We start from the raw sequence: 25460 nt of genomic DNA on the forward strand, positions 1-25460 counted from the left end.
CAGACGCAAGCCAGTCTAAGACAAGACACTCAACTATCTCCAGGTCTGAAGTATTCATTTATCACCATTTGGAGCCATTTAATTATTTATTAAGCCAGTCCTGACTAAACAACACGAATAGAGCCCTGGCTGCCAGCCCAGTCCGGGTCCTCATTATTGCGCTATGCCTGGATTAAAATCCTTTTCATTGATCTTAATGGGTCAAGATAGGCTCTACTTTAAAAAAACTTTTTATAACTCCTTAGCTTCATGATATAGCCACCCTCTACATTTCCAGTGTCCTCGCTCACTACCCACCCACCCGATGCCCAAGAATGCTACACCAATCAACCTAGAAACCCTATGCATTGCCTCTGATTGATATTCCTAAAACAACACTGTTTTCATCTTGTTGATAACTACCTTGCTCAAAAACATACAGTGATCCCTCACGGCCTACAGATTTAAAGTCAACCCCTCTCTCTTTTTAAAAACAGAAATTCAATTTCTTAAATTGTTTTTGAGATGGAGTCTCATTATATTGCCCAGGCTGCTCTCAAACTCCTGGGCTGAAGAGATCTTCCTGCCTTGGCCTCCCAAAGGGCTAGTATCATGGGCATGAGCCACCACACCCAACCCAAACTCCTCCCTTTTTATTGAAAAGAGTTCACTGTTTAACCTAACTCACCTTATTTCAATAACTCCCTAAATAAGCACTTGACTCCAGAACATCAGTTTCACACACAAGCGTGTGCATGTGCTCACACCCACGTGCCATCTCAGTCTGAGCTTCTCTGTAAGACAACACATGGCTATTTCTCAGGGTCTATCTGACTTCCTAGAGCTGCGCTACCTAAAGAATAGTCTGCAGAAGAGTACTAGGCCACGCGCTGTCATGGTTTTTACACTTTCAAAAAGTTGTACAAGTAAAAAAATTGAATAATATGTAACAGAGAACATGTGTGGCCACACAACATATATCCTATGTGGCTTCCACCTTTACAGAAAATGTTTGGCTGCTCATAGTGGCTTATGCCTGTATTCCCAGCACTTTGGGAGGCTGAGGCAGGAGGATCACTTGAGCCCAGGAGTTCAAGACCAACTTGGGCAATATAGTGAGACTCCATCTCTTAAAAAAAAAAAAAAAAAAAACTGGCCTGGCATGGTGGTGTACACATGTGGTACTAGCTACTCGGGAGGCTAAGGTGAGAAGAGCACTTGAGCCCAGGAGGCCAAGGCTGCAGTGAGCTGTGGTCACACCACTGAATTCCAACCTGGGTGACAGAGCAAGATCCTATCTTTAAAAAAAAAAAAAAAACGGCCGGGCGCAGTGGCTCATGCCTGTAATCCCAGCACTTTGGGAGACTGAGGTGGGTAGATCATCTGAGGTCAGGAGTTCAAGACCAGCCTGGCCAATATGGTGAAATCCCATCTCTACTAAAAATATAAAAATTAGCCAGGCATGGTGGCGTGTAACCTCAGCAACTCAGGAGGCTGAGGCAGGAGAATTGCTGGAACCTGGGAGGCGGAGGTTGCAATGAGCTGAGAGATCACACCGTTGCACTCCAGCCCGGGCCAACAGCAGTGAGACTCCGTCTCAAAAAAAAAAAAAAAAAAAAAAAATCAGTAGAAGTTTGCTGGCTCCATTCTAGAGCACTATGCCTTCATACTATCAAGAGTGCTTTATATTAATGTAAAGGTTTATACTATTATTTCATTTCCTATATGCCTTGTTTTCCTAATAAGACAATGCACTTTTTTGTGAGGGGAGATCAGAAGACTTCAGACAGGGCAGAGCCTGCAGTACACATGGAATTAGCTGTAGTGTCGTCTGAATGTTTGTGCTCCTCAAAATTCATATGTTAAAATGTAATCCTCAATGTAACAGGAGGAGCCTTTTGGGAAGTGAAAAGGTCCTGAGGGCTTCACCCTCACGAATGGGTAAATTCCCTTAGAAAAGAGGCCTGAGGAAGCTTGTTTGCCCCTTTTGCCATTTAAAAACCCAGGGAAGGCACCATCTGTGAAGAACAGGCCCTCACCAGACACGAAATCTGCTGGCATCCCGGTACTTGACTTCCCAGCCTCCAGCCTGTGAGCAATAAGTTTCCGTTGTTTATACATTACGCAGTGTAAGGTGTTTTGTTATCACATCCAAACGAACTAAGATGGTAGGTATCAAAAAGTGCTGATTTAATTGAACTGGCCCTGTTATCTTTATGTTCTCAAAAGCAAATTTCTCAGAATTTGGGTCTCTCACACACACCTCCCGTTGTTTACTTTTGTCTGCTTAGTAACAATACAAGTTAGCTCTGCTTTACATTACTAACAGCATTTTTTCAGTCTCACCAACTTTTTTTTTTTTGAGATAGGGTCTTGCTTTGTTGCCCAGGCTGGAGTACAGTGGCATAATCTTGGCTCACTGCAACCTCTGCCTCTTGGGTTCAAAAGATTCTCATGCCTCATCCTCCCGAGTAGCTAGGATTACAAGCATGTGCCACCACGCCTGGCTAATTTTTTGTACTTTTAGTAGAAACAGGGTTTCGTCATGTTGGCCAGGCTGGTCTCAAACCCCTGGCCTCAAGTGATACACCCCCGTCAGCTTCCCAAACTGCTGGGATTACAAGCTTGAGCCACCGTGCCCAGCCCTCACCAACTATTTAATGGAATGAACCTAAATGCCTGTATTTGGTGAACAAGAATAGCCACAGATAGGAAGATTTCTGTAAGGGGCTTGTGGTAGGCAGACCCTAAGATGGTCTCCCCTGGTCTCTCCTGGTATTCACCCCTTGGGCAGTCCATCCCCTTCAGTGCAGGCTGGGCCTAGAAACTTGCTTCTAGAATATGGTAGAATTAATGGAGTGCCACTTCTCGGAGCAGGTTGTAAAATGTCTGCTGCTTCTGTCTCAGGGCTCTCCCTTGCTCTCTCTAGGATCTGGGGGAAGCCAGTTGTCCTTCTTAAGGCCTCCCTGTTGAGAGACCCATGTCAGTGAACTTGGAAGCAGACCTCCTAAAGCCTCTCAACAGCTACAGAAATGAGCTGGAAAGGAGATCCTTCAACCAGCTGAGCCTTGACATGACTGTAGCCCTGGCCAGGACCTCAGTCACAGACCGTGAGAGTCCTGGAGCCAGAATCACCCAGAGAAGCTACTCCTGGATTCCCGACACAGACCATTGAAATAATAAATGTGAATTGCTTTAACCTCTAAGGTTTTGGGAGTGATTTGTTATAGTAGTAGATAATTAATACAGAGCTATAATTTGTGGTTCAGACAAAAGGTTGTATATTTCCTGCTAAAAATCCATAAAAACCCAATTTCTAAAGTAATCCACTTGAAAATAATCATCGTGGACACTAGATTCCTTTCTGATAGAATTAGTAGTTAAGTGAGGTCATGTTTGGTCTCATAGGCAAATATCATAACTATAAAGTGGAATTAGGCTTTTAAGGATGGCCTGGATATGCCTGGAATTCTTGTCCTGGTAATTCAAAAATAGTTGCAGAAGAACTTTTCTATAGCTAACCTGAGATCAGGAGAAAACAACTGTTTAAACAGAGTTTGTCTGGTTCCTCATGCTACTGTCTAAGAAACAGCTTGGCAACAGGCTTTTCAGCCCAGGAGGGAACTAATACTTCCCTGGGGAACAATTTCCCTGAAATACCATATAGTTCACACATGTGTGCGTGCGCACGTGCACACACACACACACACACACACACGCTTATACCCAGCGTTAAATCAGAAACGACCAAAAAACTGCTTTTGACTTCTAAAGGCTGAGCGTGTCCAGGAAGCCTTGATTCAAGGGAGTCCTCCTCTATTTCCCATTAGCCTCTCTAATTAGCAGGTACTTTTTCAGGCAGCAGACCTAATTCTCTGCTATTGTCATAGAGAAAAGACAGAATCCAGACTTGGAGCTCACCACAATTTTGCACCCAGAACGTCATCACCAAATAATACTAAAGTTTCAGGCTGAGCATGGTGGCTCATGACTGTAGTCTTAGCACTTTGGGAGGCTGAGGTGGGAGGACTGCTTGAGGCCAGGAGTTTGAGATCAGCCTGGGCAACATAACGAGACCTCATCTCTACAAAAAAAGATTTCAAAATGAGCTGGGCATGGGTGTCGTGCACCTGTAGTCCCAGCTACTCAGGAGGTTAAGGCGGGAGTATTGCTTGAGCCAGGGAGGTCAAGGCTGTAGTGAGCCATGATTGCACCACCGCACTCCAGCCTAGATTACAGAGTGAGACCCTGTCTCAAAAAAATAATAAATAAATAATTAAAGTTTCAAAGCAGATATCCTTTTTATTTGAGGGCACGGACTCTCTGGATTTTAAGCCTCTGAATTCTCATATTCTCACTTTGGGGCCTGCTAGAATGGTTTACCCTGAAGTAAGTTCAGACAAAATTGTGATGGAGCTGGAGGTAAGCTCCAAGAATGTGGGCTTTGGAGCCAGACTGAGCTGTGGTGAAGATTAAACTATATAATGTGTTTCGTGCCAATGGCCAAGGTAGCAGACACCAAAAAGGTGCTGAACCAGTGTTGGTTACATCACCATTCCCTTCAGTGAGGTGGCTGCTTCATCCTCCTCCCTCTTCCCTCCGCCAGTCACCACCACCCTGGTTCTAGTCCTCTTGCTCTTTGCTTTTTATGCTCAGAAAAATCTGCTCTCTGGCCAAGCACAGTGGCTCACACCTGTAATCCCAGCACTTTGGGAAGACAAGGCGGGCGGATCACCTAAGGTCAGGAGTTCAAGACCAGCCTGGCCAACATGGCGAAATCCTGTCTCTACCAAAAGATACAAAAATTAGCCAGGCATGGTGGTGGGCACCTGTAGTCCCAGCTACTTGGGAGGCTGAGGCATGAGAATCGCTTGAACCCAGGAGGCAGAGGTTGCAGTAAGCAGAGATCACACCACTGCACTCTAGCCTGGGCGACAGAGTGAGACTCTGTCTCAAGGAAAAAAAAGAAAAATCCTCTCTCACATTCTTTGGCCAAATTCAAGTGATTGAATAACAACTGTAACTATGCTTTTCCCAAAGACATTTATGCATTAACAAGTATTAATGAGATTTTTTGTCCCAGATACTGTAAGACATTTGTGTCCTGATGCCATCTGTAAGCTCTAGAGTCAGACTGCCACTACTCAAATTCCACCTCTTCCACTTACTACCATGTGACTGGGGCAAAGGACTTAGCACCTCGACATTGACAGCTTCCACATTAGTAAAATAAAAACATCTTCTAAGCATGTGGCAAAGATAAAATGAGAAAATCTAGGTGACATTCTTAGAAAAGCTCTAGAGTATAGACATTGGCATGTAAGCCACTTGAACACAGAGACTGCCACGCTTATGGCTGTGCCTTATAACCTGGAACGGGGCCCAGTATGAAGTACAGGCTCAAATACTTGTTGAATAAATGAATGAGGCCAGGTGCAATGGCTCACACTTATAATCCCAGTGCTTTGGGAGGCCAAGGCGGGAGGATCACTGGAGCCCAGGAGTTCAAGGCTGTGGTGAGCTACCACTGCACCACTGCACTCCAGCCTAGGCAACAAAGGGAAACACTGTTTTGCTGTTTCTGAAAAAATAAAAAATAAAAATAAATGAATGAGTATATTATATGCATATAGAAACTAAAATATTTATTAGGCTTTTTTTTTTTTTTTTGTAGAGATGGGATTTCACCATGTTGCCCAGGCTGGTCTCAAACTCCTAGCTCAAGCAATCCTCCCACCTCAATCTCCCAAAGTTCTGGGATTACAAGCATGAGCCACTGTGCCTGGCAATGTATTAGGCTTTTTATTACAAAGATATACAAATAAGAACACAGATTATCTACTTGTCTTTTTTTAATTTAAAAAAAAACTCATGGGAGCACCTAAATGTAAAGTAAATATTAACAGAACTGAAAGAAGAAATAGCATTACAGTAATAGTAGTAGACTTTAATACCTGACTTTCAACAATAGGTAGATGATACAGGCAGAAAATCAATGAGAAAACAGCAGACTTGAACGTTACAGACCAAATGGACCTAACAGACATGTATAGAACATTCCATCTAACAAATCTAACAGTAGCAGAATACACTTTTTTTTTTTTTTTTTTTTTGAGACAGGGTCTCACTCTGTCACCCAGGCTGAAGTGAAGTAGCAGATCTTGGCTCACTGCAGCCTTGACCTCCTGGGCTCAAGCAATCTTCCCACTGCAATCTCCGGAGCAGCTGGGACTACAGGCACATGTCACCATGCCCAGCTAATTTTTTTATTTTTATTTTTTTGTAGAGATGGGGTTTCACCATAGTTCCCAAGCTGGTCTCCAACTCCCAAGCTCAAGCAATCTGCCCTCCTTGTCCTCCCAAAGTGGTGGGATTACAGGCATTACAGGCATGAGCCACTGCTACTGGCCTAGAATACACATTCTTTTTAAGTGCACGTAGAACATTTTCCCGTAGAGATCATATGCTTGGCTTCAAAACAAATGTTAACAAATTTAAGAAAATTGAAATAATATCAAGTATCTTTTCTGCCCACAGTGCACAATGGTATGGAACTAGAAATTAATATCAGAAGGAAACTTGAAAAATTCACAAATACGTGGAAATTAAACAGCACACTCATGAACAACCAATGGATCAAAGAAGAAATCAAAAGGAAGCAAGAAAAAGAAGAAAGCAAGAAATATCTTGAGACAAATAAATGGAAACACAACATGCCAAAATTTATGGAATTCAGCAAAAGCAGTTCTAAGATGGAAGTTTATGGTGATAAAGGCTTACATTAAGAAAAAAATGGTTTCAAATAAATAATCTAACTTGACAACTCAAGGACGTAGAAAAAGAAGAATGAACTAAGCCCAAAGTGAACAGAAGGAAGAAGATAACAAAGACCAGAACAGACAGAACAGAATAGAGAGCTCAGAAATAAATCTACATATTTATGGTCAGTTAATCTTTGACAAAGGTGCCAAGAACTCACAATAGGGAAAGGATAGTCTCTTCAATAAATGGTGCTGGGAAAATTGTGTATCCACATGCAGAAGAGTAAAACTGAATCCTTATCTCACACCATATACAAAAATCAACTCAAAATGGATTAAAGACTAAACATAAGACCTGAAACTGTAAAACTACCAGACAAAAACCTGCAGGAAAATCTTCTTGACATTGGTCTGGGCAATGATTTTTTTGGCCATAGCCCCCAAAATTCAGGCAACAGAAAAAAAAAATAGACAAATGTGATTGCATCAAACTAAAAAGCTTCTCCACAGCAAGGGAAACCATCAACAGAATGAAGAGACAACCTATGGAATGGGAAAAAGTATTTGCAGAGGATACATCTGGTGAAGGGTCAACATCTGAAATATATAAGGAATTCAAACAATTTGATAGCAAAAAAAAAAACAAATAACCCAATTTTTAAGTGGGCAAACGATCTGAATAGGTATTTCTCAAAAGAAGACATACAAATAGGAAACAAATATGTGGAGAAATGCTCAGCATCACCAATCATCAAGGAAATGCAAATTAAAACCACAATGAGATATCTATACTTCACGCCTGTTAGAATGGCTGTTATCAAAAAGACAAAAGATACCAAATGTTGGTAAGGATGTGGAAAAAAAGAAAACCCTTGTACACCTTTGGCAGGAGTATAAATTGGTACCGCCGCTACAGAAAATAGTATGAAGTTTCCTTAACACATTGAAAATAACGCTACTATATAATCCAGCAATTCCACTTAGGGATATATACCCAAAGAAAGCTAAATTAGTATCGCAAGGAGATATGTACACTCCCATGTTCATTGCAGCATTATTCACAATAGATAAGATATGCAATTAACTCAAGTGTTTACCAATTAATAAATAAAGTGTGTGCATGTATGTGTGTAGTGAAATCTTATCCACCTTAAAAAAAGAAGGAAATCCTGTTATTTGCAACAATGTGGATGAACCCGGAAGACATTATGCTAAGTGAAATAAGCCAGGCACAAAAAGACAAATACTGCATGATTCACTTGTATATGAAATCTAGGCCAGGCGTGGTGGCTCATGCCTGTAATCCCAGCACTTTGGGAGGCCAAGGCAGGCGGATCACAAGGTCAGGAGTTTGAGACCAGCCTAGCCAATATGGTGAAACCCCGTTTCTACTAAAAATACAAAAATTAGCCAGGCATGGTGATGTGTGCCTGTAATCCCAGCCACTTGGGAGGCTGAGGCAGGAGAATCGCTGAACCCAGGGAGGCGGAGGTTGCGGTGAGCCAAAATCATACCACTGCACTCCAGCCTGGGTGACAGAGCAAGACTCCCTCTTAAAAAAAAAAAGAAAAAAAAGAAAAGAAAAGAAACCTAAAACAGTCAAATTCACAGAAGCAGAGAGTAGAATGGTAATTGTCACAGTCTGAAAGGTGAAGAAAGTGGGGCGATCTTGGTTAAAGAGTACAACACTTCAGTTATGCAGGATGAGTAAGTTCTGGAGATCTAATACGAAGTATGGTGACTATAGTTGTATTACTATATAGTTGTATTGCTATAGTTGTAATACTATATTGTACACTTAAGATTGCTAAGAGTGTACATATTAAATGTTTTCAGCACACATACAAAAAGCTATGTAAACTGATGGATATGTTACTTAGGTAATCATTTCAAAATGTGCATGTATATTGAAATGTCATTTTGCACATCTTAAATATATACGGTTTTTGTTTGTCAATTATACCTTAACAAAGCTGGCAAAAAAGACCTCATTCAAAGACCTCATTCATAAAGCTTAAAAATTCAACTTATTGGTCTGGCGCGGTGACTCATAACTGTAATCCCAGCACTTTGAGAGGCAGAGGCGGGCAGATCACTCGAGGACAGGAGTTTGAAACCAGCCTGGCCAACATGGCAAAACCGTATCTCTACTAAAAAACACAAAAATTAGGCAGGTGTGGTGGCACACCTGGAATCCCAGCTACTCAGGAGGCTGAGGCAGAGAATCGCTTGAACCTGAGAGGCGAAGCCTGCAGTGAGCCAAGATCACACCACTGCACTCCAGCCTGGGTGACAGAGTGAGACTCCATCTCAAAAAAAAAAAAAAAAATTCAACTTATTACACTTTAATTTTAGTGTATTTAGTAAGTTCAACCTAAGAAAAATGACAAAATGAGAAATAAAAGCTAACCATTTCATTTTCTCTAGACCTTTTCCCCCAAAGGAAGCCACGGCTTCTCATGTTTCCTGCCAAAGAAACAAAAAAGCTCTATGCATGTATTATAAACAGCCATTGAGATGCAAAGACAATGAATGTAAGCCCTGATTTAGGTGTTAGGATCTTCCACAGTCCGTGACATCAGACTGTGTTGACCACTTGGTGCAAACAAGTGGCACCTTAGTGGTACAGGCGACTGTTTCCTAAGTTGTGCCTCTGTCTTTCTGACCGAGAAGGCACTAGAACCACGATGGCATCATTTTATATGCTGTTCCAACTTCTTGAATCATGATGATGAGGCTCCATGCCGGACTCAGAGCAGAGCTCAACTGATTAGCGATGTCTCCTGTGGGTACAAGAGTGGTATAATATTCTTGACGCTATACCAGAGCTTATTTCCTGAAATTTTTTTTTTTTTTGAGATGGGATCTCACTCTGTCACCCAGGCTGGAGTGCAGTGGCACGATCTCGGCTCACTGCAGCCTCCACCTCCTGGGTTCAAACAATTTTCCTGTCTCAGCCTCCCGAGTAGCTGGGACTATAGGCACAGGCCACCATGCCCGGCAATTTTTTTTTTTTTTTTTTTTTTTTTTTTTTGGTAATTTTAGTAGAGATGGGGTTTCACCATATTGGTCAGGCTGGTCTCGAACTCCTTACTTCAGGTGATACACCCCCCCTCTTTGGCCTCCCAAAATACTGGGATTACAGGTATGAGCCACCGTGCCCAGCCTATTTCCTGAAATAAACAAGGAAATTGTTTGATTCCTGATCTGCTTTGGGATCTTTGTGATACACCTAAAATGCCTCTGTGATTCATTATCCTTGTAATCATCAAATAAGACTTGACTCAGTTGCAAGTGAGAGAAATGCTACTCCAAGAGACACAGGAAATAAGACAAGTTTTGGTTCACATAGAATGTCTGCATCCATGGTCTCTGATAGTTTCATTAGGAATTACCTTCATCCTCAGCTCTGATAGACTTGGGGCTTTATTTTATAGCAGTATCATCTTTGTTGTAGTACGATTATTCTCAGAGGTTGTACGCTTAGGTCCTGCTTGCTTAGCAACCAGCAAGAGAGATGTCTTTTATTCCAATTATAGCAGCAAATAGCTTAGAGCAGACATATTGGATATCTTGGGTCATGTAACTTGCTGGAACAATCACTACATCCAGGCAGATGAACCACACATTATGTCCCCATCTGAGACATAGATTCTTTCTGACACTAGGAAGTGAAATTTGCTCTATGTGAACAACACCATTTAGGACAAGGGTGACTATCCAAAGAATAATCAGGATGTGGCTAGCAGAAGAAAGAAGAATGTAAACACGGAAGCCAAAATGGGACATATATACCCCAAGGTGGTCCTACTCAACGGGTGAGAAGAGAGCAGTAGTAGAACATGTTAGTCAGCCTGATCTGCATAGATGCATCATTGATTGGCTTATCAACCCTAGGAGCAAAAAGTCAGCACAATGGGAACGCAGTGGAACTGGCACCATGAAGTGTTTTGAAAAGAAATCAATTCTTTTGTTTTAAAAGAGGAAGTTGCTGCCATTCAAGTGCCCAGAAATAGAATACATTTTTCTCTGAGCATATACTATATTTATTAAAGCTAATTATAGATAGAAAGAAAGCAAAGACACCCAAACCTCAACCTTGTATAGGAAAGAAGATATGTAGTTTGATTTAAAAACATATAATAAATAATTATTTTCAAGTTAAAATACATAATGACAACAGGCATTTATTCAAGGTAAATAAATTCATTCAGAGTTATTTGAGAGTAAAGAAGGTTTCGGACTAATCCAGATGTTTACTTCTATGTTGCTTTCTCTTTGCTCCAGCTGTAAAATGTTAAATTACAAATGGATCAAGGGTTAAAGAGTCCTCAGGTCAATCTTAAGTCTAAACTTTTGCCACAGTGTTTATAAAGGTTGGCAAAACCAAGAGAAGATAATCATCCCCACTACTGTAACCTCCACTCTCACCTGAAAACCATGGCAAATCTCTTGCCTGGCATCATGTTTTGTGTGTTGATACAATAGATTGGAAAAAGTGAGCAGCTAACATCAGAAAAGTTTAGATGACAGGTTTTATGTAATGAATTATTGGGACCAGACTTTTTTTTTTAATAAATTAGTTGACTTTAAGAAAAAAGTTGCTCTTTTTAAAGGCTTATGCTGATAGAAAGATGCCTTTATATATGAAGAAGACAACCTTCTTAGTTCTCAAGGTCAAGATAGCTCCTTATCCAATTGTAGTATCCCACAAGTGATCATGGAATAATGATACAGAAATAAAATCTTGAGGACTCAACCAGGCCATTCTCCAAAATTCAGAATCGGCCTCATTTTAATAATCACTGATGATTAAGGAACATATTTTGTTTTAAAAGAACACTTAAGTAAAGAGGTAGTTCATAATTTCCTTAAGTATTCCATCCCAGTATTTAGCAATCTTTTTTCTTAGAGAAGAAAAACTATTTGATATTTATGTCTCTGTTAACCCTTTACCTCAAAGCATTTATTCAGCCTTCATATATAATTTTCAGGGATGCCTATAGTGGAAAAGAAGATATTTTATTCCATAAATATTTGTGCAAAACAAGATGTTCAGTACTATTTTAACAATAATTTCAGTCATCTAATCCTTTTCTGCCTTCCACTACTTCATTTTCTGTATTGAATTTCAACTTATAGCAACCCAATCTCTCAAGGCATATATGCTGAGGGAATGTTTTCAGCTACGCTATTTGCTTCTTTAGAAGATAACTTCAGTGTAAGGGTAATGAAAGTACAGAGAGTTCTTGGAATCCTTTCTAAAATGTCCTTTGTTTAGTCAATATTTACAAATCACCTTCTTTGTTTTTGTTCTGTAAATAGAACAATAGAGAGAGACAGTGAAACGATAAGAGTGGTAGATGGTGCGTGGGTATGAAATTTAGCTACAGCCTTGTGAAATAAATTGGATACTAATTTAACTTGCATTTTAACCTCAAGCTGGTCATAATAGAATGGAATATGTCTTTCCTTGTAACTACATGGAACCAAACGGCTTTTTATAATTAGCAAATACCACATAGGTGTCATAGGATCTGCTTACGTTTTTCAGTTTGCATCTTTTGCTTCTCAAACTCACTGTTAATGGAGGACTACACGACATTCACATAGACTGAGAATTTTGCCACTGTCATTCATAATGTGGGCTCTATGGAGAAGCAGACACACTGTGCTAGATATAGATACAGAGCAAAGATGAATTAGTAGCCCAGAGACTGGAAAGAAGAATCAAGAAAGAGAATTTGCTTAGATTCATTGACGTGCTGAGAGAAACATCAATTCTCTTCTAGATACTACTAAGAATGCAGCATGGCATAGAAGAAAGCCACATAATTCAATCAGCAAATGACATTTTGGCTCAAATTCTTTTTGTTTCTATGTCTTTTTTAGGGACAGGGCTGGAGTTCAGTGGTGTGATCACAGTTCACTGCAGCCTGGAACTCCTGGTCTCAAGCAATCCTCTCGTCTCAATCCCCCAGGTAGATGGGGCTACAGGCACATGCCACCACACCTAGCTATTATTAAATGCTTTTGTAGAGACAACGGTCTCACCATTTTGCCTAGGCTGATTTTGAACTCCAATCCAGGGCCTCCAACCCTGGGATTACAGGCATGAGCTGCTGTACCTGGCCATGTTCCCTTGCCTTTTACAGCTTCTAGAGGCTGCTTGCATTTTTGCTGTGGCCACTTCCTCTGGCTTCAAAGCCAGCCATCTTCCTTCATTTTCACATTGCACTATAACTTAGCCAGGAAATACTCTCTCCATTTAAGGACTAATGTGATTAGACTGGGCCCACCCAAATAATCCAGGACAATCTCCTTGTCTCAAAGTTTGAACATCAATCACATCTGCAAAGTCCTTTTTGCCAGGTAAGCTAACATATTCACAGGTTTTGGAGAGTAGAGTGTGACTATCTTTGGGGGCCATCATTCTCCCTACCATCCTATCTTAGCTTCGATTTCCTAGTCTGTGAAACTTTGTAGGCTGCTGTAAGAATCACACATGCCACAGAAAGAGAGCCTAAAACCATGCCTGGTACATAGGTATCAGTAAGTGGTTATGAAGATGTAGATAATGATAAAGATAATGAAAAATATATGGATAGACTATTGTCAAATAGGGAGGGGGATTGAGTGAGAAAAACCCAAAATTATGGAAATAAGAATGAAAATGTTTGGAAGGGGCCAGGCGCAGCGGCTCACACCTGTAATCCCAGCACTTTGGGAGGCCAAGACAGGCGGATCACCTGAGGCCGAGAGTTTGAGAATAGTCTGATGTACATGAAGAAACCCTGTCTCTACTAAAAATACAAAATTAGCTGGGCATGGAGGCACATGCCTGTAATCCCAGGTACTCGGGAGGCTGAGGCAGGAGAATTGCTTGAACCTGGGAGGCAGAGGTTGTGGTGAGGCGAGATTGTGCCATTGCACTCCAGCCTAGGCAACAAGAGCGAAACTCCATCTCAAAAAAAAAAAAAAGGCCAGGCACTGTGACTCACGCCTGTAACCCCAGCACTTTGGGAGGTCATGGCGGGCGGATCACTTGAGGTCAGAAGTTGGAGACCAGCCTGGCCAACATAGTGAAACCATGTCTCTACTAAAAATACAAAAATCAGCTGGGCGTGGTGGTGCATGCCTGTAATCCCAGCTACTGAAGAGACTGAGGCAGGAGAATCACTTGAACCCGGGAGGCGGGGGTTGCAGTGAGCTGAGATTGTACCACTGCATTACGGCTTGGATGACTTGAGACAGGTAGGCAAAAGAAAAGAAAAAAAAAAATTTTGGTGTAAGAATGCCCATATTTTAATCCTTAGCTGAAAAAGCATACATAATTGATTGTTCTAAGAAGTAAATTACTTTTTTCACTGAAGGTGATTTAGAAAAGGCAAAGGATGGCAAGGGAAAGAAGAAATGAATAATTTTCAAATAATCACTAAGAAAATAAAGTATTACCTTTCTTCTGTTATTTCACCTTATATTAAAGTATATTTGTTCAGTAAATTTTGATTATTTTAAATTTCAAGTATTCCAATTTTCTCTCTGCCCAGTATGTCTTATTTGAGTCTAAGTTCCATACCAAAGCATTTTAGGGAATTTTTAAAAGCTAAACTGCTCACATAATTTAAACTGCTCACCACAATTTAAGTGTTACAACAACAGTCTTCAGCATGGAAACTAAGTCCCCAAGAGGTATGCAAATGCAACCTTATTACTTCCTGGTATTGACATCAACATGAAAGTGAAGTCACAGCCAGGCGCGGTGACTCACGCCTATAATCCCAACACTTTGGGAAGCCAAGTGGGAGGATAACTTGAGACCAGGAGTTCAAGACCATCCTGGCCAACATGGTGAAACCACGTCTTTACTAAAAGTACAAAAAATAGCCAGGCATGGTGGCACATGCCTGTAATCCCAGCTACTTGGGAGGCTGAGACACAAGAATTGCTTGAAGCTGGGAGGCAGAGGTTGCAGTGAGCCAAGCTCAAGCCACTGCACTCCAGCATGGGCGACAGTGCGAGACTCTGTCTCAAAAAAAAAAAAAAAAGGCCGGGCGTGGTGACTCACGCCTGTAATCCCAGCATTATGGGAGGTCAAGGCGGGTGGATCACCTGAGGTCAAGCGTTTGAGACCAGCCTGGCCCACATGGTGAAACCTTGTCTCTACTAAAAATACAAAAATTAGCAGGGCGTGGTGGTGTGCGCCTGTAATCCCAGCTATTCGGGAGGCTGAGGCAGGAGAATTGCTTGAACTTGGGAGGCAGAGGTTGTAGTGAGCCAAGATTGTGTCATTGCACTCCAGCCTGGGCGACAGGATGAGATTCACGAAAAAAAACTGGTTGAACCATGATAACTTTAGTCAAACTAATTGTTTGTGACTGTCATTAGGTAAAATTAATGAACTTGACTGGCTTAAAACCATAATATTTGTTTGCTTTTATTTTTTAAACCAAATTTGGTGGAATTTGAATTTAGGTGGTTGTAGGAAAAAAGTCAAATGCAATTTGTATGTTTCAATATCAGCTTCATGTGTGCAGAATACTGCAGACTTCCTCGATACAGAGAGCAAGAGTGCAGTAAGGTCGACCAGGCACGGTGGCTCACGCCTGTAATCCCAGCACTTTGGGAGGCCAAGGCAAGCGGATCACCTGACGTCAGGAGTTTGAGACCAGCCTGGTCAACATGGCAAAACCCCGTCTCTGCTAAAAATATAAAACAAATTAGCCAGGTGTGATGGTGTGCACCTGTAATCTCAGCTACTCTGGAGACTGAGGCAGGAGAATCACTTGAACCCAGTAAGCAGAGGTTGCAGTGAGCCAAGCTCGAGCCACTGCACTCCAGCCTGGGCAACAGAGCAATACTCTATCTCAAAAAACAAAAGAAAGAAAAAAGAGTGTACTAAGATCTACAGCTAGGAGGTGCTGGCTCCAAGGATGTCACCTGGTGACTCAAACATCCACCTGCCACAGCACTGACATGTGGAAAGCAAGACATGCATTCTCTGAATGCTGCTAAGAGGGCTTCCCTCAACCTCTGGGAACTAATTTATTTGTGATTTCTGAAAATACATCAATCAAAAGAACATCAAAACTTGGGGGAAAAAAACAACAAACTCCCTTCAAGGGCATACTTAAAAACAGACTGAGTTGCTGGGCGCAGTGGCTCACGCCTGTAATCCCAGCACTTTGGGAGGCTGAGGTGGCTGATCACCTGAGGTTGGAAGTTCGAGACCAGCCTGACCAACATGGAGAAACCCCATCTGTACTAAAAATACAAAATTAGCCGGGTGTGGTGGTGCATGCCTGTTATCCCAGCTACTCAGGAGGCTGAGGCAGGAGAATCGCTTGAACCGGGAGGTAGAGGTTGTGGTGAGCTGAGGTCACGCCATTGCACTCCAGCCTGGGCAACAAGAGTGAAACTCCATCTCAAAAAATAAAATAAAATAAACAAACAAAAAACAAAACAACAACAAAAAAAAAACAGACTGAGTTAAAGAAAACCACCTCCTGTTATTGTAACCAAAGTTTTGTAGCCAAAATGGAATCTTTTTATGACTATACAAATTGTGCTGTCTGGGAAGACTGAACATTTTCTTGGTATTTAAAAAATATTGTATAAATAGGCTAAAATGTCCCCAGTGTCCATAAAAAGGGAAGCAAGTCTTATTAAAAGTTTTAAGAAATGTATGATGGCTAGCTACACAACAGTGTCATATGGAAGATCTACAATTTTGAGAAATTTATGTCTGTTAACAGACCCAGTATATTTAGCCCAGTTCAATTTATTAGAATATCAATTCATTCTTTAAACAATATCAATTCCAGAAGTAAAACAGTTGAGGGAGTATACTGTCTCTACAAGTCAAACAATAATACAGTTTAAATAACAAAACCAACCATGTGACAATCCAGTTATTTCAATTACTTAAACATCTGAATCATACAAACCACAGAGTAGCCTGAACGATGTCATGGTACCTAGCATCCAGCTGGCTTTGAAACCTCTACCTAAATGAAACTGCTTCTCCTGATATTGACTTAAATAGTGAATCTGTATATTTTGACAAAAACGAACCAATGATACTAGGTAACTGTGAGTGCAACTGATGGGCATATGTTAGTTGTAAAAACTGATTTTTTTAATTGACAAAACCTGGATTAGTTAAAAGACAGAGTCAGCACAATGTCACTGTTACTCACAGACACACACAGCTGTAATGGAATAAATTAATAAATTTATATTAATTACTCTTGAGAGAATAATGGGTGCTTGACTAATATTTTTATACTCTTTAATTCATTAAATTATACAATTAATAAATATTTGTCAAGCACCCATCATGCTCTCAAAGTGTTGTCCTTGCCCAAATGGAGCCTACATCTTCTTTCATAAGAATAATATAAGATAATTTGAAGATAACAACGTAAGATAATGCTCAATAAATGATTTATACAAGAGGTGGAGCAACAATTCAGAGAATGCTGATATAAGTGTCACCTGATGTCTTCAGGGAAGTCCAGAGATGAGGTAAAAATCTGAAGGTGAGGTAGAGTTCCCACAAGAGGAATAAGAAAGGCATTCGAATCAGGAATGGAGGCGGGAAATACAGGTGAGCATGGTGAGTAAGCAAAGAGATACTGAAGAAGCACAGCCTTTATTTGGAAGATTAAGAGAAATGTGTCAGGGACAGGCTTTCTACAGGAAATTTAAGCCAGGGTGCGGGTTTCATGACTGTAATCCCAGCACTTTGGGAGGTAGAAGAGGAAGGATCACTCAAGGCCAGGAATTCAGGGCCAGCCTGGGCAATATAGCAAGACTCCATCTCCATAACAAGTTTTAAAATAAAAATAAAAAAGACATTTCAAAAAGAAAATGCAGCCGGGCACGGTGGCTCATGCTTGTAATCCCAGCACCTTGGGAGGCCGAGGCGGGCGGATCACGAGGTCAGAAGATCGAGACCATGGTGAAACCCCGTCTCTACTAAAAATACAAAAAAAAATTAGCCGGGCGTGGTGGCGGGCGCCTGTAGTCCCAGCTACTCGGAGAGGCTGAGGCAGGAGAATGGCGTGAACCTGGGAGGCGGAGCTTGCAGTGAGCCGAGACTGCGCCACTGCACTCCAGCCTGGGCGACACAGCCAGACTCCGTCTCAAGAAAAAAAAAAAGAAAATGCAGAATATATTTAGAATAGTAGTAGTCTTTTGTTTGTTTGTTTGTTTTAAGACAGGGTCTCACTCTATTACCTAGGACGGAGTGCAGAGGTATGAACACGGCTCACTGCAACCTCCATCTCCTGGGCTCAAGAGATCCTCCCACCTCAGCCTCCCAAATAGCTGGGACCACAGGCACACACTGCCACATCTGGCTGATTTTTTTGTATTTTTTGTAGAGACAGGGTTTCACCATGTTGGCCAGGCTGGCCTCGAACTCCTGGCCTCAAGTGATCTGCCCGTCTAAGCCTCCCAAAGTGCTGGAATTACACACAGACTGGGAGCCACTGTGCCTGGCTTAGCTGCCATTTCTGAGTTCTTAGTGTGTATTGGTCATTTTTTATATCACTCTTCTCAATTGCCCTGTGAGATAGGCATTATTACCCCTCTTTTGCAGATAAGGAGACTGAGGGTCAAAGAAATTAAATAACTTGCCCAAATTCACACAGCTTATTCTGGTAGAACTGAAATTCAAATCAAGTTTTCAGTGACTCCAAAGTCCAAGCTCTTTCCATTTGGGGCACCTACCTCCCAGGTTCTAAAAGCAAGGGGAAGGCGGGCAGGTGTGGTGGCATACGTCTATAGTCTCAGCTACTTGGGAGGCTAAGGGCTGAGGCGAGAGTATCACTTGCACCCAGAAGTTTGAGACTGTGCTGAGCTATGATCGTACCACTGCACTCCAGCCTAGATGACAGAATGAGTTTGTAAATAAATAAATAAATACAAATAAAAGCAGGGCAAAGGCATTATTTGGCTTCTTGGTTGCTATGTTTATCCAGTGACTGGCCTGCAGCAAAGTTTTAAATGGAAAGGACCTAGAAGGAATAAGACTCCTCAGAAGGACACAGGTCAATAAAAGTTATGATTAAAGTGGCTGCAGAAGTCACCTGGAAGAGGAAAATTCAAGAGCTAACACAAACAGTCATTAAATTTTGTTAACCATAATTCTATAATTTCTAAGTCTAAAAACTGGCTCGCAAGATATATAGTACATAATTTGCCCCCAGGAATCATAGCAGTAAGTATATTTCATTTAAAAATAATTATACAACATGACAATTGGACGTAGAGAGATAATACTCAGCATGGAAAAGAGGACAAAAGAAAATCAATTCGGAGAAGATCTGAGTAACCTATAAACGAAACTGGAAGTCACTACGGTAGGGAAAAAAATTGCTGCTGGATGATCTAAATAAGTATTAAATAAAGACTCTGAGGCGGGGGGATCACTTGAGGCCAGGAGTTCAAGACCAGCCTGGGCAACCTATTTAGACCGCATCCCTAAAATAAAATAAAAATAAAGACTGATGTCTATAAGTAATTAAAAAGACCATCTGAGAAGCTCAATCAGTTGGTTGGTTAGGCAAACCCAGCTTACAAATCCTTGAGGTCCATCTGCTCAGTTTTAGCTGCCAACACACTCTTTCCAGGCCTCTCTATCCTATTCTACCCAGTAGAACACAGAAGACTTTGCTGCTGTTGAGGAACTTCTTGTCTTGCAGAGCCTGTTAGCACCTCCTTGCCCCATGACTCCCAAGCCCACTGAGAGTGTTTCCTACAAGTAGAAGAATGCCTTCATTCAACTGACTTTTATGAGCACCTTCTATGTTTTCACTACTGTGCTAGTGTCCTGACAGGGTGTATAATTTGTAAGGCCCAGTGCAAATGAAAATGCAGAATCCCTTGTCCAAAAATTATTAAGAATTTCAAAATGGCTACAACAGAGCATTCAACCAAATACAGGGCCCTTGCAAGTGTAGGGTTCTGTGTGACTGCACAGGCTCTATATCTAACTATGAAGCCAGCCTTGCAGAGGCTCTGTCCTCCAAGATCTCCCAGTCTACTTTTTGCTAGTATGTGTGGTCTCATAGACCCTCATCCCAGGGTCCTTCTTGCACTGTACTTACAGCTGCAGCCATGATCCTTGCCTGGATTTGTGGCTAGCCTTAGATTCCACCCCTTGAGATCTTTGAGATTCCTATGCTTCTCTTTGTCAACACTGCCAATACTCCATTTCCAAACATCATCATTTCTTCCTAGATAACTATAACAGCCTTCTCTTTAGTCTCACCCTCTAATCCATTATCTATATTACCTGTAAAGAGAATCTTTAAAGAGCCAAATCTGATAGTGTCACTTCCCTGCTTAAATTCCTACAAAGGCTTGCCATTGGCTGTCCAATGAAATCCAGTCCAATGAAATGCGATACTGCTTTCGATACTGCTTTCAAGATCATGTGTGACCTGGCCCAGGTGACTCCTACAGGAATAATTCTTACCCCACCCACCCCCACACCCCTGCATGAACCAGCCTCACTGTTCACTTTTCATGACACCTGGCAATCTTTTCTCTCCATTTTCTGCTTAGACATTTTCTCCTCTAGAAGGCCTATTTTGACACTCTCTCTTATCCTAGTCTCCATAAGAGGACCCTATTATGTGTCCTCATTGTCCTTGTCACGAAGGGTATTTTTTTGTCTATTTATCTGCATCACACGTTTACAATAAAACAACAAAGACAGAAAGCATGTCTCAGTCACCTTTGGCCATGAATATGTAGCCGACTCCTGATTCATGAGGCACTCAAATACTGTTAAATAAAGGAAGACTCATACATCAAAAGGAGTTACTGATATTTTCACAGGTGCTTGCGTTTATATAAAGTCTTCCTAACCCATTGTGAGCTCCTTAGGGCCCAAGGTTGAACTTGGATATTCCTCCCAAATCCTGACTCTGTGCCTGGCATATAGACAACAGTTGCCTCCTAAGAATTCCAGAATGAGCTGGGCGTGGTGACTCATGCCTGTAATCCCAGCACTTTGGGAGGCCTCCACTTAACATACAACCACATTTCTTAAAATCTTGTGAAAATGTCATTCACTAGAAAGGAAAAAGGAAAAGAGGAAAAAAAAAAAAACAGTAAGTTTAGTGAGCTCACATGTCCCCAAACAACTTCACTTATGAGCCATTGTGCCATCTGATCTCAGTTTCAACTCCAGGCCTTGTTGGCCTGCCTACAACAGAGCCACCAGCAATGTCAGTTCAGGTGGTATCTGTCAAATCAGCAATTCATGTGTATGTTCTTAACCTACTAGTTTGAATATTTCTCTCATGACCGGATTACATCCTCTAAAACATTTTTCTTCTAAACTGTTGACTTTCCAAAGAAACTTGCAGTTTCAAAGAAACTTCCAAATACTAAACTCCTTTGGAAAAATCACTTAACAGTATAGAGTTTGTTCATTCATTTGTTTAAGAACTACTGACTAGGTATGTGTTATGTGAGCAGCCCTGTGATAGCAGATAAGAAAAAAGTAATGAACAAGACAGATGCTTTCTTTACTAGGAGAATCAAAACTGTAAATAAGGGCTCCAAAAAAAAAAAAAAAATGACTGGGCACGGTGGCTCACACCTGTAATCCCAACACTTTGGGAGGCTAAGGCGGGCAGATCACGAGGTCAAGAGATCAAAACCAGCCTGGCCAACATGGAGAAACCCCGTCTCTACTAAAAATACAAAAATTAGCTGGGCGTGGTGGCATGCGCCTGTAGTCACAGCTACTCTGGAGGCTGAGGCAGGAGAATCGCTTGAACCCAGGAGGCGGAGGTTGCACTGAGCTGAGATTATGCCCCTGCATTCCAGCCTGGTGACAGCCTAATTCCTTCAACACAGATTTCTGTGGGCCTTGCAAGACTCTGTCTCAAAAAAAATAAAAATAAAAATAAATAAATAAAAACTAAATAAACATTATTACCATAGTTTTCAACAGCCAAGCTCCAACTTTCACAAGAAATAAAGAGGTGGTTTTCATAACAGACTTTTACCACTGAAACAATGTGGTTATGAAGGAAGAAAACGTAGCAACTGAAGTTGAAGGCATGTCAGTTGTTGGAATGTCCTAACCGAAGATTATGAAAGAATACATAGCAGCTTGTAAATGGCAATAGCTATATCCAGAGTCATTGCAAAATGTCTGGGTAAAGAGAGTTTTATGTTAGTTTTCCAAATACTTTCATATATTTCCTCCTAATTTAATTCTTACAGCCACCCTGAGAGATACGTATGGCAAACATTATAATACCCATTTAGAGTTTGGGAAACTACAGGGGTTAATGACTTGCTTTTTTTCACTTTATAAATTGCTGGCAGAAAAAGAATTAAGAATCTGCAGCTCTATCCCCTTGCTCTGGACTTTAGATCAACAGAGAAACTAATTAGGTGACCTGTGCAGGGCTTGGTTTAAGAATACAACACAGTTTTCTCTTGTGCCATGACCCTGGCTCATATGCCTTTTACAAAACTGTGGAAAATGCAGCTAGGCAAATGCCACTAGCGTGTTTATCCACGATCAATGATCTCTTCCAATTATTTGTTTTTTTTGTTTGTGTTTAATAATTCTAATTACTGCTGTTAGAGAATATGGTTTTATTCCGGATGTAGTTTTATAAATTTATTGAAGAACATCTGTGATCTCTTTGGGAGTATTTATTATTCCCAACGTTATGCATGATTCTTTTATTATGAATGCTTGTCTAGGTTTCCATGTCATTAAAGAAGTTTAAAGACCTCTCTGTTCACTGACCTGGCTACAAACAAGAATTCCCAAATATATATGATAGAGCAGATTTTTTTACTTCCCTCAGAAGCAGAGCATGCTGCCAACATGGGCCACAATTTACAATTTTTCATTCTGGAATTTTTTTTTTTTTTTTTTAGATGGAGTCTCACACTTTTGCCAGCCTGGAGTGCAATGGTGCAACCTCGGCTCACTGCAACCTCTGCCTCCCAGGTTCACGCGATTCTCCTGCCTTAGCCTCCTGAGTAGCTGGGATTACAGGTGCACACCACCACACTTGGCTAATTTTTAATAGAGATAGGGTTTCACTATGTTGGCCAGACTGGTCTCGAACTCCTGACCTCGGGATCTGCCTGCCTCGGCCTCCCAAAGTGCTGGGATTACAGGCATGAGTCATCACACCCAGCTTATTCTGGAATTCTTAGGAGGCAACTGTTGTCTATATGCCAGGCACAGAGTCAGGATTTGGGAGGAATATCCAAGTTCAACCTTGGGCCCTAAGGAGCTCACAGATGGGTTAGGAAGCCTTTATATAAACACAAGCACCTGTGAAAATATCAGTAACTTCTTCAACACAGATTTTTGTGGGCCTACTGTGGACCTGCTCATTGCTAGATGCTGAGGATTAAAAAGATTATTGAGACTATCCCTGCACTCTGGAAGGAAAAAAATCTAAAACCTTTACAACTGGATTTGCAAGCAGTTCTGCTTTTGTGCATTATCTCATTTAGTCCTCATCATCATTATGAAGTGTCATCATCTTATTTTATGAATATGAAACCTGAGGTTCAAAGAGGATAACTCAGTTTCCCAAGATCACAAAATGAGAGGCTGAATCAAGACTCCAGCACAGGTGTTTAGACTCATAGTCTAAGATTCTCTCCACAACTGGGTTAAAGCAGTTTATTCTAATAACTACGTCAAATATTTTTTATGTAAGTAAATTATTTCAGATAAAAACAATGTTGACTTGGAAGAGCCAACTTAGAAGAGTCTATCATGCTAGAAAGACAATAAAAAGCAGACAGATTTTCAGTACTCAAACATACGAAACTAGAGAAGAGTGGGAAGAAAGTCAAGGTGCAAAAATAGCCAAAACAACCATTTGTTTAAGGAAAAGGTGTGAGGAACACATTTTAAAAATATTTTTCCCTTGATTCACTATCATGCCTTCTGTAGGACTCAATGAAAAAGAATAAATTAAAAGAACTCTGCTGAATTTTGATCATTAACTGTTCCCATTTTATTGTTTCTCTCATATAAGACCCTTCCTATAAAGACCCCAGTTAATAGTCTGGTAAGTGCCTCTAAAAATACAAGCAAGAAACAAGCAAGCAAACATTTGTTTCTCAAGAATTGAGATCATTTCTGAGTTATCAATATCCACTTCCTCTTTCTACATGTAGTCCTCAGTATTTCCTACAGTTAAAAAGATGAGTGACTAATGAAAAAGCAGTAAGATATTTCTGCTTTATGCACGTGTATAGACAGTGCAGTTACTGTTTATTATCAGTTTTATTTTGCCCTTTTCAGCATGCACCTAGCTGAGTACTAAAGTAAGTCAAGACTTAAGCACCTCAATGAAGTGCTCTCAATTAGGTTGAAGCAAATTGAATTTATTTCCAAGAAAGGAGTTATATGCCATTAAATAAAATCAGTAACAACTGAATTTTACATTATCATTGATATAATGCTATTTTATACAAGTATTGCTATTTATTTACATATCCAAATTACTCAACCGTATTCTCAACATGTGTTCAGTGTGCTTTGATTAAATACTCATGACTAAGTGTCTGTGGTCATTCCTGCACATGAAGGGAATGTGAGTATTGCAAACTTTGTGGTTTCTTCACAACAGACAAACTAGAGTTTCTCACTGCATCAGAAAAAGTGGACACAAGGCCTCTAAGGAAAGTGCAGGTGTATCCCGAGGCAATGTTTTCTCTAGAGCCCCATAGTTGCCATTTTTCTGACCTCAATTAGAACCAGGAATTGGATCAGAGAATGAGATCAGCAGCACCCAATCAGAACCAATTCTTCTCTTAGTGGTTATTAACAAATGCAAATTCTAAACTCGTTGACACTTTTTGTCTTAAACATTAACAATGCAGCACACCAACATGGCACATGTATACATATGTAACAAACCTGCACGTTGTGCACATGTATCCTAAAACTTAAAGTATAATAATAATAAAATGAAAAAAAAAAAACGTTAACAATGCTTCATCTGATTTTTCATTTTATCTCTTGAAAACAAACATGAGTCAAAAGAAATGACCAGAGACTATGCAGATGAAAAGCCTGCTTTCACCCTGAGCTCTGTTGGGTTTAGCTACCTAACAGTCAAAGTTGAAGCTTGGGTACTTAGGAAGCACTGGATGCTTTAGGCACATTTTCTTCCTCAACCATCTGAACAAACCAATAAGGTGATCACTAGTATCCTCGTTTTATAGCTGTAGCAAATGGGGTTCAAAAGGGTGAGACCGGTTGCTTCAGGATCATACACCCTGTCTGGTCTCAAAGCCTCTGCCCTTTCCACTATTCCATGCTACCTTCCTGTGATTTTGACCCATGGATTAGGGAATCTCTCCAGACACACAATTCTGTTCTCCTTTAACCTTATTTCTCAGCTCTGCCTTTCCCAGTTTTTATCATGTTACTTCAGATAATTCTGCTCCTACGCTGAATGCCTTTGAATTGATATTCTGGTTCAACTGTCTACCTAGTTTTCTATATCAACTTCTTCTCTATATACTATGCCATTGTCAATATAAATAACAGAGAGGAATTCTAAATAAATATATATATATTATATATATATGTATGTATATATGTATATATATATACACACACAAAAAAATGTTTAGGAATAGGGCTTTTCAATGGGAATGTGTGCGCCATAGTCAGCTATGTGTATATTAGGGAGGTAA

The 25460-nt window shown here is 40.8% G+C and overlaps 1 long non-coding RNA gene across 1 annotated transcript in view; it reads left to right on the plus strand.

Annotated features, from left to right (window-relative positions):
• Positions 1-8138, plus strand: part of LOC134732885 (uncharacterized) — a 54985-nt gene extending 46847 nt beyond the window's left edge. Inside the window, exon 3 of the long non-coding RNA XR_010116455.1 lies at positions 6517-8138. This is a non-coding gene — a long non-coding RNA (uncharacterized lncRNA). The remainder of the gene's footprint in view (positions 1-6516) is intronic.
• Positions 8139-25460: the final 17322 nt, after the last annotated feature.

This window comes from Symphalangus syndactylus, chromosome 2 (assembly GCF_028878055.3).
Source record: "Symphalangus syndactylus isolate Jambi chromosome 2, NHGRI_mSymSyn1-v2.1_pri, whole genome shotgun sequence".
In the NCBI taxonomy this organism is placed as follows: domain Eukaryota; kingdom Metazoa; phylum Chordata; class Mammalia; order Primates; family Hylobatidae; genus Symphalangus; species Symphalangus syndactylus.